This window comes from Indicator indicator, chromosome 6 (genome assembly GCF_027791375.1).
Source record: "Indicator indicator isolate 239-I01 chromosome 6, UM_Iind_1.1, whole genome shotgun sequence".
In the NCBI taxonomy this organism is placed as follows: Eukaryota; Metazoa; Chordata; class Aves; order Piciformes; family Indicatoridae; genus Indicator; species Indicator indicator.
The window spans coordinates 42,579,704-42,594,258 of record NC_072015.1 but is presented as its reverse complement, the minus strand read 5'-3'; the positions used below and the strand labels follow the sequence as shown (position 1 = coordinate 42,594,258).

The following is a 14,555-nucleotide window of genomic DNA, read 5'->3' as shown; positions in this document are numbered from 1 at the left end:
GCAATTACAAGAAAGATCTCGATGTGCTGGAACATGTCCAGAGAATGGCCACGAGGATGATCAGAGGGCTGGAGCACCTCTCCTGTGAGGACAGGCTGAGAGAATTGGGATTGTCAAGTTTGGAGAAGAGAAGGTTCTGAGGAGACCTTATTGTGGCCTTCCAATATCTGAAGGGGACCTGAGAACTGGGGATGTTTAGCCTGCAGAAGAGGAGGCTCAGGGGAGACCTTATTGCTATCTGCAGCTACCTGAAGGGAGGTTGTAGCCAGGTGGGGTTTGGTCTCTTCTCCCAGGCAAGCAGTGACAGAAGGAGAGGACACAGTTCCAAGCTGAACCAGGGGAGGTTTAGGCTCAAGGTGAGGAGAAAGTTCTTCACAGAAAGAGTAATTGGCCATTGGAATGTGCTGCCCAGGGAGGTGGTGGAGTCACTGTCCCTGGAAGCGTTTAAAATAAGACTGGATGAGGTCTTAGTGACATGCTTTAGCTGATTAGATGGTGTTGGGTGATAGGTTGGACTTGATGATCTCAAAGGTCTTTTCCAACCTGGTTAATTCTGTGATTCTGTGAAAAGAAGGCTGGTGAGGGACTTTTTTAGGATGTTAGGAAGTGATAGGAGTAGGGTGAATGGATCCAAGCTAGAGGAGGGTAGATTTAGATGAGATGTTAGAAAGAAGTTCTTCAACGTAAGGGTGATGAGATGCTGGAACAGGTTGCCCAGGGAGGTGGTGGCAGCCCCATCCCTGGATGTTTTTAAGGCCAGGCTGCATGTGGTTCTGGGCAACCTGGTCTAGTGGAAGGGGGGTTGGAGATAGATGATCCTTGGGGTCCCTTCCAACCCTGACAATTCTGTGATTTAAAAATATCAGCTGTCATGATTCTACTGAAGCTTTCATTCAAAGACTCGGGGTAGATATTTATAGCAATTATAACATATGCATTATCTTGTCACATGATATTTATGGGGTTGTTTAAAGCCTATTATTCCAAAACTCATTGATTTTCCAAAAAGAAAGAAAAAGCAAATCCTCATCCAGTTTTGCAAAGAAGTATAGGTGTTAGCTGTCTGTCATGGTAGGGCCTTGACATGGCCCAGTACAAACCCAGACAGGCCTTAAGATGTCTCGACAGGGTCCCTTTCTGTCCCCTCCTTCCTGCAGAAAGGCAGGGCGATGCAGGAAAAAGAACAAAGGAGACAGGACTCCTGCCTGTCTGGTAAACAAGATGTTTATCTGGGTGATAGCACATAAGCTGACCACTGCTCCCCCAGATACAAGGTCTTTGTTTCTGCCTTTTATGGCTATAGCCTGTGTGGCAGCTTAGGCTGGGTGCCCCGTGCCACTGCTACATGAGATACACCTCTGGTGTCCCAGGTGCCCACCCAATAGGGGTGTGTGGTGGTTTGAAACTGTCTTTTTAATTTTTCCTTGCAAAGTTCAAAACAGAGAAAGTGAAAGAATGTAAATAAGTCACTATTGGGTGTAAGAAAGCAAAATAACGATTGTTCTAAACACTTCCATTGGATAGATAGAAATGTTTAAGAACTATTACCCAAAACAAAGTAGGCATTCTGCACATTCTGCGTTTGGCAGTGGGGGCAGTTGCTGGGCTGTCTGGCTGCTGTTTCTTCTTCTCTTCTGGCTGAAGATAACACGTACTGACCTTGGCAGCTAAGTTAACAACTTTCTGCTCTAACTAAACTCTGCTTCTCTGTCCAGGGGGGTCGGGGGGGGAAGCTCCTGGGAGAGGGAGGCCCCCTTTGGGAGGGTCCCCGTGGGGGGGAAGCAAAGGGAGCTTGGTTGTGCTTTTCTATTGATTGTATATATTTGTAAGTGTTGTGAATTTTGTATATTTGTACATATTCATTGCATTTCATCTGCTTGTAAATACAGCTTTTCATTTGCTTCCAGCCTGGGCTAGCCTGGTTATTGTCGGTGGGGGGGGAATTTCAGCTCACACCGACACACTTTTTATTTTTGGCGCCCAACGTGGGGCTCGAACCCACGACCCTGAGATTAAGAGTCTCATGCTCTACCGACTGAGCTGCTTCGGCAGCACATATACTAAAATTGGAACGATACAGAGAAGATTAGCATGGCCCCTGCGCAAGGATGACACGCAAATTCGTGAAGCGTTCCATAATTAAAATCTGTGCTGGTTTGAGGCCAGCCAGAACATCTCTTGCCCCGAAAGGGACAAAAGAATGACACTCACAAACGGATTGGAGAGTGGTGGAAAAAGTTAAAATGAAAAAACGAATTGGTGAAGCTACAGAAAACTACAAACTACAAAGCATAGTGGAAAAGAACATCCTAAAGCATACAGAATCCCCTCACAGGATTCCCAAAAGCTTCCCAGTCCTCCCTTCCTCCCACCTGAGGGTCTACCCAACCCCTCAGGGCTCTTCCTTCCCCCCCCTCCTACTGCTAGGCAAGTCTCAGGCTGGCCAGGTCTGAGACTGCCCCCCCTCCATTCTCCTCCTGGCATTAGGCCTAGACAGGCCTAAGAGGCCTTGAGGATACTCCCCCGGCATTACCCGATAAGAGAGGACATCTCCCATGGGAGCAGAGGGAAGAAAGAGGAAGAGAATGACTCTGCAGATGGCCTTATAGGGCGCAGGATTTATGGGTAGAAATACGCCATTTCCTGTGTCCACCCCTCTGGGTGGGCACCCAGGACACCAGAGGTGTATCTCATGTAGCAGTGGCAGGGGGCACCCAGCCTAAACTGCCACATTCCACCCCTTATTTCATACCCATAATTCCTGCACCCAAAACATATCATCAAATCAGAACAGTCCTTAGATGACGTCTGGCAAAGTCCAGGTCCTCATCTGGGCGTCCTTCCGAAGAGTCTCTCGGGCTCAGGTCACAGCTCAGTCCAGCTCTTCTCCCTCATTGGTGGAACCTCCCAGCGACGCAGAGTTCATTCTTCTGCACGGTGAACTCTTCATGGATCCGATGGACATCCTGGCCACCTGGAAACAACCTCACAACTTCTCAGTCACAGGCCTTTCCCAACGCAAGTGCTGATCGCTTCCAGGCGCAGGCACGACGCCGCGCGCAGGCACGCCGCCGCACCTCCTGAGCGATAAGCGCACCGAGGCGTGGAGGCATCCGGCTACACAGCCCTCCCCCAGAGAGGGAGTGGCTGCACTGCAACCCGCCGAGAAGAGAGGCGGAGCCAGGTGCTTAGGCGCCATTTTCGGAACGCGTCCGAAAGTCAAGGGAGAGATAACAGCGAGAGCCGCCGTCACCTTTGCAGCCGCGGTACAGATCCAAACCGCCGCCACCCCTCGGGCCACACGAGCGGCTTTTCCAGCCAAAGCTATACTCGCTCCCTGGGCCCTCGGAAGCAGCCTTTGAACTGGAGCCACCGCTCGCCCTCTTGATTACGGGAGCCATCGCTCACCTCCCGCTGCGGCCAGCCCCCACCGCCGCGGGACAAGCCGACCCTGGTCTGCTTCCGACTGTCCCTCCCCCTTCCTCGGCTCCGTGCCGCTCTGCTCGCCGCTGGCGCCGCGGGGAACAAAAGGGAAAGGGACAGGCACCGCATTCTTAAGCTTTTCCCCCGAAGCAAATGGCTACAAAATCACCGCTGCCGCTTGGAAGGGCAGACGGGATTCTACGCCACCGCCATGCACCAGGGCGTCCCCTCGGAACCCACAAAACGCTCACACGGTCGCCCCAGCACAAAACCTTGAGCCCAGCCACCAAAACCAACAACGCCCAGATACCATTTTAACTTTTCCACCCCTGCACCTCTCCAAACCAACCTGCAGAGCCCCGCAGGAACCATCCTCTGCTACCAAAAATCTGTGCTGGTTTGAGGCCAGCCAGAACATCTCTTGCCCCGAAAGGGACAAAAGAATGACACTCACAAACGGATTGGAGAGTGGTGGAAAAAGTTAAAATGAAAAAACGAATTGGTGAAGCTACAGAAAACTACAAACTACAAAGCATAGTGGAAAAGAACATCCTAAAGCATACAGAATCCCCTCACAGGATTCCCAAAAGCTTCCCAGTCCTCCCTTCCTCCCACCTGAGGGTCTACCCAACCCCAGGGTCTGCCCCCCCTCCATTCTCCTCCTGGCATTAGGCCTAGACAGGCCTAAGAGGCCTTGAGGATACTCCCCCGGCATTACCCGATAAGAGAGGACATCTCCCATGGGAGCAGAGGGAAGAAAGAGGAAGAGAATGACTCTGCAGATGGCCTTATAGGGCGCAGGATTTATGGGTAGAAATACGCCATTTCCTGTGTCCACCCCTCTGGGTGGGCACCCAGGACACCAGAGGTGTATCTCATGTAGCAGTGGCAGGGGGCACCCAGCCTAAACTGCCACAGGGTGGTCACAGGAAACGGCGTATTTCTACCCATAAATCCTGCGCCCTATAAATCCATCTGCAGAGTCATATTCATTCTCTTTCTTCCCTCTCTGCTCCCGTGGGAGATGCTCTCTCTTATAGGGTAACGGTGGGGGAGTATCTCAGGCCCCTTAGGCCTGTCTAGGCCTAATGCCAGGAGGAGAATGGAGGGAGGGCAGCCTCAGACCTGGCCAGCCTGAGACTTGCCTAGCTGTGGGAGGGGGGAAGAAAGAGCCCTGAGGGTTTGGGTATACCCTCAGGTGGGAGGAGGGAAGGATTGGAAGCCTCTGGGAATTGTGTAAGGGACTCTGTATGTTTTAGGATGTTCTTTGCCACTACGCTTTGTAGTGTTTTTGTAGCTTCACCAATTGCTTTTCCATTTAAACTTTCCATCACTCTCCAATCCGTTTGTGTGTGTCATTCTTTTGTCCCTTTCGGGGCAAGAGACGTTCTGTCTCTGTCTGGCCTCAAACCAGTACAGCCTGGCAGAATGCCTTCCCATTGGGCAGCTACACATTAGCTTCAGTGCCCCATTGGCCCAATCGGCCCAATCGATCTCTGGCAAGATGTATGTATACAAGTGACTTGGTAGTCACCCTTGCCTTGCCTTGCCTTGCTCAAGCCTGCTGAAGCCTTACCTTGCTTCAAACCTTGCTTCAAGCCTACTTGGACCAATCTCGTAGAAGCTGCCTCGAGTTGCCCTGCCGTGCCTCAAGTGCCTGGTCCAGAGCCTGGGATAAAGCCACGAGCTGTACACAGCAAGCCAGAGAAGCCACGAGCCTAGAAGCCAGATTCCCCTAGCCTGCTTCCCCTTGCCACCAGACTCGTGCTGTGCCTCAGTTTCCCCAGGAACCAAGCAAGCGTCTGTCACAAAGAGCGTCGTTAACTGCCTGCCGCCCGCTGCAGCCAGACCAGCCTGGGACCAGGTGGTGAACTCTCCTTGCTGGCAATCTGTGCCAGCGCCGTACGACAGCGCCCCAAAGCTAACACAGCAGCAGCAGCATCCCCCATGTGGGTAAAACCAGCTCTGAGTAATCTATTCATTGCCCTATGGGTTTAAAGGTTCTTATTGAGCCTCCCCTCACTGTAACTGAGTGCTACCAGCTCTCAGGGACTTTCTTTTTCCAAGTTGTTGCCTCCTAATTTGCATAGAATAGTTTCTATATTGTGCTGACTGCATATTCCCATTGTAAATATATATTCCAACCATAGAACCATCCTATTCGACGAGTTTTGGCATATTTTATTAATAAGGTGTTACTATTTTTATTAATACCCATTTGCCATATCATTTATTATTGTTGTGAGGGTAATTAATTAATAATCCCCCCTGACCACGACACTGTCTACAGTTACTCCTAGAAGTTAAAGCAAGGCCTGATTTTTATTTTAAAAGTATCTATATTGAGATTTTTGTGTGCTTTATTGTGATGGAATTTGGTCTGATACATGTTATAGCCCCTCACAGAGTCAGGGAAGTCACCATCTTGCTACATATTTAATGTAATGACAGAATTGATGCCTCACAAGTGCAAGAGACATCTTGAAGCATTTGAAGACAGTTTTATCCTCCCACTAACTAATGAAAAATCATACTGACCATAAAATATTGATATAGGAAGCTTTCCGCACTCTTCCTTTCCAAACTGAATTTTGAAGCTTATTGACAATATTTTGCTGCAGGGATTTTCAGGAAGGTCATTGAATGAGTTTAATATATATATATATATGATATGAGTAGACTCAACCACATCCTAAACCAGAAAAAAAAACAAACAGAAAATCAACCAAACCAAAATAAACCACAAACCCCAAGCAAAGAAACCTTAAGAAAACATATGGCCTCTTTAGTTGAAATTCTGTTAGTTTATTTCTATTTTTACCCAAAAGATTTTCCAGTTCTTTTGCCTTGATGCTGAAAGGTAAAAAATATTTCATATAAAACTATATATATTTTTAAATAGATTTTTAGTGGAATTTCTTAATAAATGAAAGCTTTCTGGATGTTAGTTTTCATCAAATCTTCAAAGGTTTAGTGTTTCTACAATGCTAATATTTAAATCCTTAGCTTCTTGTGAAGTTCTAAGCTGTATCTTTTGCTAGAAGACACTTATTGTGAATTTTACCCTGAAAAAATAAAAGAGGAAACTAATCCTGCATGTGTAATTTTGCTGTCTCACAGAATTGCAAATCAATGAAACAGTTTTGGTTTCATGGACTTCAGGAGCAGCTTTTATTTTCCTTTAATATTTACTTGAATTTTTCATAGATGTCTTTTTATCCAAAGCAATGTCTTTGGAAAAGAATTACAATGTTGATAAAACATTGGAATATCAAAAGTAATTTTCTACACATTTCCATTTTAAGAAAGCAGTAGAAATAATAAAACTATATTTTCAGGTAAACCTTTAATTTTGCTAATCCAGTTTCCCTTGCCTGTAAAATGGATGAAGTATTTTTTTTAATTGCATATTTTGCTTTCTATTCAGATATCTCCAAGATGACTAACTTTGCCCCTGCATCTGAAAATGCTTCTTATGGTAACCACTAAGTTTGAGAGAGCAAGTTTTACAACATACTGTTGGGCAATATTAAGAGTAAACATCATGCTTAATCACAAAAAATATTAAAATTCCAGTGTTGTTGATCACAGAATCACAGAATGGTACAGTTTGAAGGGGGGCAAGGGAGTCTGGTAAAACAGATCAGGCTGAACAGGTGGGTTTTGAAAGTCTCCAGAGAAGGAGACTCCACAACCTCTCTGGACAGCCTCTTCCATGCTCTGTCACCCTTAAGGTAAAGAAGTCTTTCCTTATGTTTAAATAAAACTTCCTGTGATCTAGTTTGTGCCTGTTGCCCATTGTCTTGTTTCTGGGCACCACCAAAATAGTCTGGTCCCATCCTCTTGACACCCACCCTTTAGATATTTACCAGCACTGATAAGATCCTTTGTCAGGCTCCCCTTTTCCAGGCAAAACAATCCTGGGTCTTTCAGCCTCTCCAGACCCCCTAATCATCTTCATGACCTTCCATTGGGCTCTCTCCAGTAGATCTCTGTTCTTCTTGAACTGGGGAGCTCAGAACCAGACACAATACTCCAGATGTAGCCTCACTAGGTCAGAGTAGAGTGTGAGAAGAAACTTGCTTGACCTGCTGGCCACACTCTCCTTAATGACCCTTGGGCTACCATTGACTTTTTTGGCCACAAGGACATTTTGTTGGCTCATGGTGAACTTGTTCACCACCAGCAGTCCCAGGACCTTCTCCACAGAGGTGCTTTCCATCAGGACAACTCATAACCTGTATTGGTGTACGGGGTCATTCCTTCCTAGGTGCAGGATCCTACAGTTATTCTTTTTGAATTTCATTAGTTTCTTCTCCACCCAACTCTTTATCCTGTCCTGGTCCCACTGAATAGCAATGTAGACTTCTGGTGTGTCAGCCAATTTTGTACCATCAGCAAACTTGCTGAGAGTACTCTGTGCATTCATCCAGGTCATTAATGAGATACTGAACAAGTCTGGACCTAGTACTGGCTTCTGGAGAACACCACTAGCTACAAGGTGTGGGGGTTGGACCAGCAATTTCTAAGTTTTCCTTAGCAGATGAAACAAACAAGGAAGACTCTGTGCAAGCAAGCTCAAAGCCTTGGAATACTGTCTAAGAATAAACTATCCAAGACAGCCCTGACCTTGCAAATAAGATAGCAGAAACAATTTAAAAGTAGTAGAAAGGAATGTAGTCTTGTTTATTTTAGCGTAGCTGCAAGGCTGTTATCTTTACCCATATGTTATGTCAATTGTGTTAAAATGAGTTCATTGACACAGCTCTGGGGTTTGTATCTTTTCCTGTGTGACATCATCAATTTTGGGCATACATAAAGGCCCTCAGTTGCTTAATAAACTTGTCTTCAATTATTATACTGGAGTCCGTGAGAAATCAACCTGTCAACAAGGGCTCCAACTAGACCTTCCTAAGCTTATCTATGAGGATGTTATGGGAGATAGTGTTGAAAATCCTGCTGAAGTTGAGGTAAATAACATCCATTGCTCTCCCCTCTCTTCAGCCAGTCATGCTACCAGAAGAAGGCGGCTACCAGACTGGTCAATCTTCTTTTCCACATGGTGAATCCATGTTGACTACTCCTGATCATCTTTTCTTCCACATGCTTAGAGATGACCTCCAGAATGAGCAGTTCCATCACCTTTTCAGGGATGGAGGTGAGGCTGATCGGCCTGTAGCTTCCTGAGTCCTCCTTCCTGACATTTTTAAAGACTAGAAAGACATGAGTTTTCCTCCCATTCTCAGGAGAAAAGAAAACAACAACAGATAAAGAAAGTTTTGTGGCATTCAGAGGTCACTGAGAGATAAGATTTGAGTAGTAAGCTAATTCCAGTAGAGAAGCTAGCCGTAGGGATTGTCTTTATTGTGCTATTGGCATTCAAAGTCATGTAAACAATTAGCAATTTCAGTTAAATGTCATCTAACATATGGATCTAATATCTTTATGCCCATTTTAAATGTAATCAGTCTTCAAGCTGACTTTCATTAGCTGTGAAAAAACATCAGGTTGAAAGCAAATTAAAATGATTCAGGTCTGAAAGGACATTCAAGGTAAAACTTAAAGCCTTAACTTGTGACATCTGTTACAGAAAGACAAGTTCTCCTGGTTGCTTTAACAGTGCTTCTTAAGGGATGCCACACAATCTTCTAAAGACAGAGTTTAATTTCTATGACCAGGAGGTTTACAAGGATTTGTGACCAATGGAGGATTTAACTTTGACAGAAACATGCCCTGATTTTTTTTTCCCCAAGCCACACCTTTCTTGGGTTTTAACAGTATGAATTTTAAATTTTATTCACAAATCTGATCAAGATCAGAAAGGGTTATGTAGCACAGTATAGAGAATTCGAGCTAGTAATTTCTAAATGTAATGAATACCAACAAGCAAGTGTTCGAGATAGCCTGCTTAATGTCCTGGGAGAAGCACAGAAGGTAGTATTTGATTTATAAAATGAGAGGTTGTATTTTTCTAAGTATTAACTTTCCCATCTGCAATCGGTGGATAGTCTCAGTGAAGCTGATTAATTTTAAAGGAAGGTTTATTTGTAAAGCTGAATTGCCAAGCAGTGCTGTGGAGGGACTGAAATTCTGTATGTTACAGAAAATAAGCAGAAGTATATTCTGGTATATTTGTGAAATCAAAACTTCATCTTCATCTGGCGTCTTCAATAACAGTTGGCTGAAAAAAACTGCTTTTCACACAAAAGTGTTCAGAGAGGCTATTTCTGGACTATCAGAGTTACAGCAAAACCTTGTCTGATTTTATTGACACCAGAATGTGCTCCAGGAAGAAAAGATAGCAATGGTCTTCTTTTGCCCATTTAACTTATGGTCAGAGAAGTCTTCCAGGTTGAGACTCCAATTAGTTCTATCCTCTGTCTGAGAATACACCTTTCTGTCTCACCTGTGCTGGGTTACACCTATCCTGGATGGGGGCTGAGAACCCAGCCCCCAGGTGGACAAAAGAAACTTGATCCAGGTGGGCAGAGAGAGACTTGGTTTTCCCCTTCTGAGGAGGAGGGGTCCCCTGGGTCACAGGTGGTCTATTCCACTCCCCCTTCTTGTCCATCAGGCCTATAAAAGGGGCAGGCATCTTTTACTGCTGCTTCTTTTTCTTGCCTTGCCTGTTGGACAGAGACTGGCTGCACCTCCTGCACTGACCACATAGTCAGGGCCTATTCTTCCAAGCTGCATCCAAGCTTTCAAAAGAACTGAATCCACTCACATTCAGGGAAGTACAAGGCCATCCAGGCTTGGTTTTGTATATTTTCCTGGTTATCCTTATCCCTTACCTTTGTGAACCCTCCCTGGTATTGCTATATATATATATAGAGAGAGAGATATAGATATAGATATAGATATAGATATAGTCAAAAATCTACCTCTTTTACTTCCAAACTGATTCCAGACTATTTCTTTCACGAATTCACCTCTCCTCTCCTCTCCTCTCCCATTTTTTTGTTTTTCTACCTTCCTGGGAAAAGGAAGGGGGGAGGAATCTCAATCTGTTATCATTTGAGCTTTTAAGCGCCAGTTAAAGCTCAAACCAGCAAATCACCTCAGTTAACTTTTCAGATTAATATCTCCACCCTCTCATTACTTTATGAAGAAATTCAGTTCAGCCAAAACAAGTTTGATGTTGTGATTGTTTGAAACTGTCTTTTTATTTTTTCTTCTCAAAGTTCAAGCAGAAAAAGCTAAAGAATGTAACTAAGTCACTATTGGGTGTAAGAAAGCAAAATACTGATTGTTCTAAACACTTCCATTGGATAGATAGAAATGTTTAAGAACCACTACTCAAAACAAAGTCGTGGCAGTCGGAGTGGGGAGTTCACTTCCTTGCTGGGCTGTCTGGCTGCTGTTTCTTCTTCTCTTCTGGCTGAAGGTAACACACTGACCTTGGTGAGCTAAGTTAACAGCCTCTTTGCTTTTAACCAACTCTGCTTTCTGCCAAGGGGGCCTGGGGGGAGGAGGGCCCTTGGGAAAGGACCCCTTTGGGGGGAAGCAAAGGGAGCTTGGTTGTGCTTTTCTGTTGATTGTACATATTTGTAAATGTTGTGAGTAGTGTCTATTTGTGAATCTATAGATTCATTGCATTTCATCATAGATTGTAGATTTGCTTGTAAATACAACTCTCATTCACTTCCAGACTGAGCTAGCCTGGTTATTGTTGCTGTGGGGGGAATTTCAGCTCACACTGACACAGATGTCTGTGCAGGGACAGAGGGGTAGTAAAACTTTTCCAAACTGGTACCAAGTGTATGGATCACAACTGTCTGTGATTGAAGTGTGTTTCCACAGCCCAGTGTCACAGAATACAGTAAAACTGGACTCCATGCCTAGGACAAAAATTGTTTTTTATATATATGTGTGTGTGTATATATATATAAAAATAAATACTTTTGTAGATTGCAGTAGTGGTTTTCCCTGCCAGTCCTACATATGCAATGCTACTAAGAACAGCACATTTGAATGCCTCCATTCACACATGACAAAACTCACATCATTTGTGCCCTAAGTGGGCTGATCACTGACTTACAGGTAGAAATGTCATGCATTCAAGCAAACGTTAATGAACCTTCTCCCTCAGATTATGACTATATATTTATTTTGGGGAGACACATAGGGAGAAACACTGGAGTTCAAAAAGTATTTTTTGTTTTTCAGAATCAGAAGATAGTTCTACATATGACTGGACAATAACTTGAATGCATAGGAAGCTTTAAAGGCTGGTTCATCCACATGCCCAGCAATGAGTCAAAAACCAAATGAAACATACTATTGAGATTTGTATGATGTAAGAGACTAAATCTTGTCTCTCTTGAGGTGAATCAACAAAGATAAAATCTCCTTTGCTCCACTGGATAATGATTCTCTGGAATGTGCACAGAGAAGATCATCTCCACCCATCACCTACCCTTGAAAAGGAGAGTGGTGAAAAGGACAATGGATTCACCACCTGGACACATACCTAAAAAAACCTGTGACTGAAAAACTGTATAAAAGACCTGAGAAATGGCTGCTCAGGAGAAGAAAAACAGAGAAGAAGATACCATGCAGCCTGGAAGCAGCCCAGGAACCCTCTCTTCACCACCACCCCCAAAGCTGTGCCCTAAGTTCTGTTTGCTGTAACTCAGGCAGAGGGAAAGTACATCTTACTGAAGAGACCACATGTTGTAGGCTGCTCAGAAAAGGACTTGGACTTTGGGATCTCTCCCTCCCCTCCTCCAGGGCAGACAGCACAAATCAACAAGGATGACATTTCCTCTGAGCCAAAGCAGCAGCCCCTTCCTCCATAGACCCAAACCATCTTGGAGGGTGGGGTGTGTGGTAATATAATTCCTTTCCTCTTCTCTCTCTATTTTTTTCCCCTTTCTCTCTCCCTTCTTCTGTTCTGTCCACTTTATTCTGTTAATAAACAGCCTGAGTGTTGATATTCTGGCCTCGTTTGTGCCTTTAATTTCATAACACAGGAGTGTTCAAAAAGAACCGAGTCTCTTTCCCCCTCTGGACTGAGACATATGATGTAAGCATAGTGTGCATGTTTCCATTTGGCATTTTTCTACCTTGGAACACAAAAAATCAATGCTGCTGGGTTTTGTTTGTTGTTGGTTTGTTTTTCTATTTTGTTTTGTTTTGTTTTTAATTGAATGTACCAAATTGCTTATCATCCTGTGCTGAAACAGATGCAAATTTGACTTATAAAACATGTCTTTAAAGATGCTCTTTGTGGTATCCATCAAATATTTCAGATATTTGAATCATTTCAGTGTTTAGGACACCTTTCAAGATTAATACTTTATCCTCATTTCCAAGATTGTTTATGTACAGCTTCCACTCTGAAAGCAAATTGGTGGTACCTATCTCAACCCATCCTCCTGGCAACTGAAAAAGACCAGAGCATGGAGGAAGTATGTAGAACCAAATGTTACAAAATTTCTTATCTTTATGAGATGAAAAGAAGAATTTTTCTAGAAGTAAGCTCTAATAAAAATAAATGCCTCTGAAATACCTTCACTTTGCAACTAGCACAAACAGAGTAATGATTCTCAGTAACAATGCAGAAAGGAAAACCTGCTTGTAACCTCACTTTTCACAGCTATTGATGTATCTCTGAGTGTGTAGTCAGGGTGTAACAAGGCCCAGCAGATCCCTGTGTGGGCTGTGTACTTAGTGTTCTGGAGGCTCCCTGAGGTCCATCAGGGCAGGGCCAGGAAACTAAGGTTAATCCTGGGTATCTAGCATCTTCCAGGGGACGGGGGTGGACCAAGAATTAGCCAGCTCCAGGGGAGCTGGAGACTCTCTCTGCCATAGTGTTTCTGGGACAAGGCACTGGGGACCTGAAATGGAGTCTTGCATTGTGGGCAGGGTTGGGGACAGGGATAGCTCATCCTGCAGTGCCCTCAGGGCATTTAAGAGAACATAATGCTTATATTAAACTGTGGGCAGCTTGGTTTTTACTCACAAAATGTGAGAAAGCTTGTTTGGTTTTCCTGTAAGGCTGCTTTTACAGTTTCTTTTCTCCCAAAGCACTTTGCTCTTCAAGATATACTTTTCTTTTTTCCTTAAAGACTTTTCTTTAAAATACATATAACACTGTTGTACCATACTACTTTAATTATTTACAATCAGTGTTCTTGATTGATATGAAAAAAAATATTCTCAGAGAAATGAAACAGCTATCAGCAGTAAATTGGACTTCATTACATTTTCATAAGTCTTGATTTAATATGATCATAAAATTAGAACCCCATTGCCATAAATGTAAATGTCTCCTTACTAGATGATGTTTTTATTAGTTTATTTTCTGGCACCCAATCTTGTCAGAAAATGGTGTGGTGAGTAAATCAATTTAACAAAATGCTCTGTATGTTTCTTTTTATACTCAGTTAGAATACAGGATACCTGCTGGTTCAATTATTTTATATAATTATGTTTTGGACAAAATTTCTTTTGGATGCACTCAATTGTTACACAATATAATGCCAAAAACTGTAATGAATACGCTGCTGGCATATAACAAATGCACTAAAAAGACAAATGCCTTAGGCTTTCAGGAGCTTAATTTGGTAGCTATTGGAAGTGACATTTTAAAATTGGTAAATCCCTCATTATTTTTTCTCCTTCACACACCCTGAAGGATCTGAGCAGTAAGTTCATGACTACCAAACAAAATAACATCTCCTTTTCCTTGTGCCATACATAGACTGCATGCAAAACCAAATTGTTCCCTTCAGTGGATTTGTTTTCTGTTTTCTGAAGTCACCAGCCCTGACAACATACCAATCCAGTGCCCTTTCCATCCTGTTGCTTTGTCATCTTTGCCAGGAAATGACATCAGATGCTGTATCTTTTCAGGAACTGCATGCATACAGTGTTACCACCCAGCAGCTTCCAAATAAAATATAGTTCAAATGAAATTCCTGTGATAACTCAGTAGTTTCACTTTTATCCAAGTATCATGTCTCAGCAAACCTGTATGGACATGTTATTTGTCTTGTGATTTCTTTAGTTCAGTCATTGAATTTAAACTCTTTTGCAAATAAGTGAAGCATGAAGCACAAAGTGAGATTGCACAGCCTACAGTGTGTGTGATTATATAAATCTTGTTTCTTTCAAAATCCCAGTTA

General features: G+C 43.6%; 2 non-coding genes across 2 annotated transcripts; one reads left to right on the top strand and one right to left on the bottom strand.

The window, feature by feature from the left end:
- Positions 1-1,977: 1,977 nt before the first annotated feature.
- On the bottom strand, positions 1,978-2,050 carry TRNAK-CUU (transfer RNA lysine (anticodon CUU)). Its single transcript has one exon. It is a non-coding gene; the product is annotated as a tRNA-Lys (tRNA).
- Positions 2,038-2,143, top strand: LOC128967805 (U6 spliceosomal RNA). Its single transcript, XR_008489129.1, has one exon. It is a non-coding gene; the product is annotated as a U6 spliceosomal RNA (small nuclear RNA).
- The last annotated feature ends 12,412 nt before the right edge of the window (positions 2,144-14,555 follow it).